Source organism: Mytilus galloprovincialis, chromosome 3, assembly GCF_965363235.1.
Source record: "Mytilus galloprovincialis chromosome 3, xbMytGall1.hap1.1, whole genome shotgun sequence".
Taxonomy (NCBI): Eukaryota; Metazoa; Mollusca; class Bivalvia; order Mytilida; family Mytilidae; genus Mytilus; species Mytilus galloprovincialis.
The window spans coordinates 79,095,892-79,102,052 of NC_134840.1; the positions used below are offsets into that span (position 1 = coordinate 79,095,892).

General features: G+C 32.7%; 1 long non-coding RNA gene across 1 annotated transcript; it reads right to left on the reverse strand.

Annotated features, from left to right (window-relative positions):
- Positions 1-1,531: 1,531 nt before the first annotated feature.
- Positions 1,532-5,564, reverse strand: LOC143069056 (uncharacterized). Its single transcript, XR_012976316.1, has 3 exons — positions 5,524-5,564; positions 3,318-3,501; positions 1,532-1,894 (listed from the first exon to the last, which is right to left on the reverse strand). It is a non-coding gene; the product is annotated as an uncharacterized LOC143069056 (long non-coding RNA).
- Between the last annotated feature and the right edge of the window lie 597 nt (positions 5,565-6,161).

Consider the following 6,161-nt stretch of genomic DNA (forward strand, 5'->3'; position numbering starts at 1 on the left):
TGATTGAAGATGCTTATGCAAAGGGATTTTTGCTTAAGGTGATTTTTTTTTTTTGGTAGTATAACCAACAATCAACCGCGTCTTCTGTGAAAAATCCCCCCAAAAAAGCATCCCCCTGTAAATGCTATACGAAAACAGTAAATCGTGTTGATGATATTTTCTGGTATTGTTGGTTAAATAAAAAGTCACAGTGTTGCAATATCCTTGTATAAGATAAACAGGAAGTCAACGTCATAAAGAGTGAATAATTCGGAAAAAATATTTAAGACAGCATGATATAAATAAATTTAAGACACTTAAAAAGCTTCAGAATCAATCTGACTTAACAAGAAACAGTTGTCAATTTGGCATAAATAATGCAAAAGTGTTTTAGATATATTGATGAATCAAAACTAAATTACTTACAGACTAAACTGAACAACCCAGCAGTTTTGTTCCTTTCATTACTGAAATAATCGTATGAAAGTTTCTTCAGTGGAACTAGAGGACAAAATATTTGAAAATCCAAGGTCTGACACACACCCTTACATTGATAAGGACAGCTTTATCCTATCATTAAACTTGCGTTTTCAAAAAAGTGATAAGGGGGAAAAAAGACACCAAGTGTGCAAAAGCAGAAATCTCAAGCCGAAGAAAAACAAATCATATGTTCAAAAGAACACGGTCCACAAAATACTATATTAAAACATAAAGATATAATCTCAAAAAATGGCTTTCGGAAGGGTAAATAGTTGCTGCTCTATTTCTTGCTTCCGTTTCCACCCTCGCTCGTGCTGGTGAACACGACTCAAATCTTAATTGACTAGGATTGTCCGTTTTCCTATGGAAGGTCGGTGGTTTTCTCTGAGAACTCCGGCTTCCCCCACAAATAAAACTGACCGCCACAAAATAGCTTAAATGTGGTGCTTAAAAGTGGCGTTAAAAAAACAAATATCAAATCAAATCAATCCTGGCTTCCGTGAAATTAATAACACTGGACACTTTTAATTTGCAAAACACTCATTTGCAAATCCGCCGCCGCCTCAAACAAGAGCTACAATATCATGTATATAACCAAAATGTGCAGAATTACATGGGATTCAATAATTTCATTGGTTTTCTACAGTTACTTTCATATTTATTTTGCAATTTGAATTATAAAAACATGGGATTTTCAATATCCCATGGGACAGGGCAAAATCCCATGGGATTTACCATTATCCCATGGGATTTTGGTTAAATCCCATGGGATTTTTTTTTGTCCCATGGGATTATTGTAGTCCCATGGGATATTTGTTGTCCCATGGGACAAAAAAAATCCCATGGGATTTTTAATATCCCATGGGACAAATTAAAATCCTATGGGATTCTAATTGTAAATATATAGATATAAATAAACAGTAATGTGTATGTTACAATGTATTCTATTTGGTAGTAAATTATTATAAGATGAATCTTTTTAATTGAATATCTTTTTTTCTTGGGAAATGTTAATTTAGCATATTGTTCTTTAACTGTTCAAAACTAAACTTTTAAACAACAAAGCAGATAATGTAAGTATCAATATATGTTTATTCATGAATTATAGAATACTTTCTTGAAACACAATTATTTGCCATTTGAAATCAATAAAAACTCTATTGTTAGGCTTAACATACTAGTATCTATTTAAGTAAATCTATTTTCTAATATTTTCTAATCATCCAGCATTGTTTGATGGTATAGTCCACTTTTTAGACATTCAGCACAAAACTTTGACATTATTGTGGTTTCAATATTTTTTTGAATTTAAAAGAACTTCAAATCATTGACAGAGTGATGAAAATAATAACTGATCCAACTTTTGTCTTTGAATTTATTCTGGTCTTGTTTCTATGTTTTCTCCATGTATTCCAGGTGGTGAATTTCAATCCTTCTGAAAAAGAACCAATAAAATCTAAAGTAATGGATTATACAAAATTGTTTTCATACATGTAGCAATAATATGATTTTCAATAAAAATAGCTATGCGGTATGGATTTTACTGATTGTTAAAGGTTGTCCAGTGTCATCAGTTGCTAACGGCCTACATCCTTTGGTCTCTGATAGAGGGTTGTCAAATTAGCAATATACCACATCTTCCTATTTTAATACCATATACCAATCAATTAATTTATTCTTCTTTATAACATTTGGGTATTTTCCCAAGTTATATACATGATATATATATATATATACTATAAATTTGGAATTAATGCGAGTTTTTTTTTTGTTGCGAAAAATGCAACAGAGTTGTAAATGCAATAATTTAAACTCGCATTATGAAATATTCTATATGGATTAAACAGGATTTTTCTCAAAAGCGTAAAATTTAAAATCGCATTTAAGTCTAAAATGACAGAATCGCAATAATAAATGCACGCAATAATTTATGAATTTACAGTATAAAGATCAATGTTGAAACTTTAGACAACTATAATAACATTCCATTATTCACAAGAATTTGCAATATATTATACAAAACGCAGGCAACAGAAACAATATTTCTTTAAGCTTTTGAAGTTCAGACAGATTTCAATTTGTGTTTTATTTCAATGAAAAAATACCTTGAACTCTTTGAACATATTGGAAATTATAACATTGATACAAAAAAAATATGTATGTTTTATCCTTATTTTTTGTGTTCATGGTGTTGTTGGCTTGCTGTCTCATTTTGATATACATTTAAACATACATCAATAATCTTCTTTATAAAAAGTAAAAATGGGATATTTTTGATTTTGATATCCCAAAACATTATAGTTCTATCAAATAACTTATTACCAAGTTCAAAAACACCAATGTGTTTGATATTAATTTTAAGACATGTATAAATGTTCCAGACCATATCAGTATTCGGATCTTACTTTTACGGTCCAGAACTTACAGTCCCACCATATGTGTACAGTCAGACCATTTAAGTATACTTGTACTGTCTGGTACCAGCTCGACCAAACCTGTGTTTTTTATTTTAACTGCAATTAAACATTTTGTATTAATCTATTAAAGATTTCAGTGATGTTGATCTGTACTGTACATTTGTTTGTAATAAACTTGACCAACTTCTTAAAATTGGGCAGACTGTATGCGTACAGTCCAAATACTTGTATGTTCTGGAACATAAACATGATTAATAAGCATTTGGCAGGATGTCATGCTAAAATCCCATTAATATTAGTACTAAATTTTGAGTATATACATGTAAATCCACCAGTTACTTACTGAAATTCATGGTGAACACTCACCAAAAACTTACAATTTAGAGGAAAGACTGGAAAGATGAATGCACTAACACTATCAAAACAGAGCATAAAACTTACCGAAGAACAAGATGTTTTACATTTATCCAGGAGCAGGATAATTGAAAAGTTGTTTTTTTCTTTCTCTGCTGTCCATCATATAACCTTTTAATTCATTCATGCAAAGTATGAAAATCTGCAAAGGTAACTTATCCACATTTTGAATTTTGAACTGCATACTTGTCCTTTTCATCTTGCTGACAACCTAAGCATAAAAAAATGATAAAAACATAATTCTAGATTGACTTTGTGTTTTATTTTTGTTGGTACACGTACAAACAATTTTCCCAACTTTAAAACGAAAACATCATCACCAAAGAGGAGTTCATACAAACCTCCGAAATATTTAAACAAACCGAAATTATTACTTAAGATTGATTAAGATCTTGTCGTAAATTAATGGCATAGATACTCTTATTTTTGAAAACTTGATGTCTGTTGCATACTTATATTCCTTTGTACGTGAGTATGCATATTAAGATGGACTCCATGGACTTTAATGTAAGCATGATTAATTTTACAGTCACTGGCAGTTTTTCAGCTCTATGTGTACATTTTGAGAGAATCTTGCAATACTGTATATATATATTCTGATATTCAGAACTTATTGTGAGGTTTTTATTAATACAACTGAAAGCTGTATCTCGTTTTCATTTCTGATACATATTTATGAGCTGAAGACCAGTGCCGAATTTTTCTCACTGCATTGAAGACCCATATATATAGGTGACCTTTGGCCTTTGTCTGCTCTTTGATTGGGTTGTTGTCTCTTTGTCAAATTCCCAGTTTCCACTTCCCATTTTATATCATGTATGCTGATTTTTCTTAAATTACAATATTCATGATATTCAATCATGCAATTTTGTCCATTATTGAAAATACGATAAGCAAAAATAAATGCACAGAAAATTCAACATTGTTATATATGTAAAAGACTATTTTTAAATTCAAAACAGTTGCCTACACTGTTAATTTCCTTGTTTGATTTCATATCTTTAAAGCCTTTATAGCTAGCTAGATGGTATGCCAGGGCGGATCCAGCCATTTTAAAAAGGGGGGTTCCCAACCCAAGACAAAGGGGATGGTCCTATATTCATTTGATTTGTTTTATTGTCTCATACAAGAATATATATGGTTTGAGGGTGGGGATCAGGGATCCTGAAATTTTTTCACCTAACCACTGGATGACAGGGGATCTCAACCATTTAAAAGTTTCTCAAACATGTGGGGGTGGGGGTGAACCCCATGGACTCTCCCTATATTTCCTTTGATTTGTTTTATTGTTCTATACAAGAATATATAAATATGGTTTAGGGGTGGGGATCTTGACCGTTTACAAGTTTTCAAACTAGAGGGGGTGGGACTTCACTTTTATTTTATTTCATTATTAATTTTATTGTCCCCGACAAGAATATATATGGTTTAGGGGTGGGGATCTAGATCGTTCACAAGATAATAGCACATTCTCAAATTGAACAGGGTGGGATAACCCCCAGAGACCTCCTTTTAATTTCATTTGATTTGTTTTATCGCCCCATTCAAGAATATATATGGTTTAGGGATGGGGATCTGGACCATTACAAGATAATAGCATATTCTCAAATTGAAAGGGGTGGGGATTACCTCCCATGGACTCACCCTCCCTTCTTTCTTCCCCACGAAATACCTTTTAATAAGCCCCAATGCACAGATAGTTCACAGTATTTCTCTTGATTTACACTAAAGAATATACACTATACAGGTGTTTTTTTTTTTTTAAAAGATAATACAACTGAAGACTACCATGACCACAGTGGTGGATCCAGAATTTTTCAAAAGTGGGCCCACCGACTGCCTAAGAGGGGCCTGCTCCTGCCATGACTCAGTGATTCCATATATAATCAACCAATTCTTTCCCAAACAGGGGGCCCTGAACTCCTGATCCCCCCTTTTTTTTCCTCATTTCAATCACCCTGATATAAATTTAGTTTTATCACTTACAATAGGAATGGTTTGAATTCCCCAATAATTCTTATATACCATTAATATCAACATATTTCATTTTTGATAAATGAAAGGCAAAAGTTTTCTATGGGTAGAAATGGATAGTGGGAAGCTTTCAGATTCACACCATGCCGGTGGCTGTGTTCAAAGTGCTGGGTTTTTATGACCCTCGTTGTTCGCGGACTTACTATTTAGGCCAGTGGTGGATAATAGTGTGCGTGCATTAATCTTCTATACATTGTACCTTCTTAATCAATATATTCAAACACTGACGGCAAGTGTTGTAAGGCCAGGGTTTTTTAATTTGTTGGTTTACGGATTTTACCAATGAAAAAGTCGGGTCGGTCGGTCGGCAAAAAAAATAAAAAAAATATGCTATTTTGTCATCATTTCTTAGATTTTAGTTCGATGAAATCAGCTGTCATAAACATCGCATGACATTCTAATAATTTCCCGTAAACAAAAAGTGGACGGGGGCTGCTTGGATATCGTCATTTCACAAACATGAAAAACAGATTCGCGTAGCTCTTAATCAATTCCCGATAACTTGGTGGGCTTGGTGAATTACGATCTTCAAGCACGAAAACTGATAAAGAAGAAAAAATGTAAAAACGTCGTACGAAAATAAGTTTCAACACACGTCAACAAACGTAATGGACTCGTCCACTGGAAAAACGAGATAATCGGATTAATCTGTTGTCATGCATTCCCGTTTTTTTTGGCCAAATGGACGATATTTTTTTATGATCTATGAAGCAAGAAAATTTCAAATGATTTGTTAATATTTAGTACTTTAACTTGACGTCTTCTACCTGTCCACATTTGGACAAGTCTATTTCTATCAGATGATGCATCTTACGGACTGATGACAAATACGGTAAA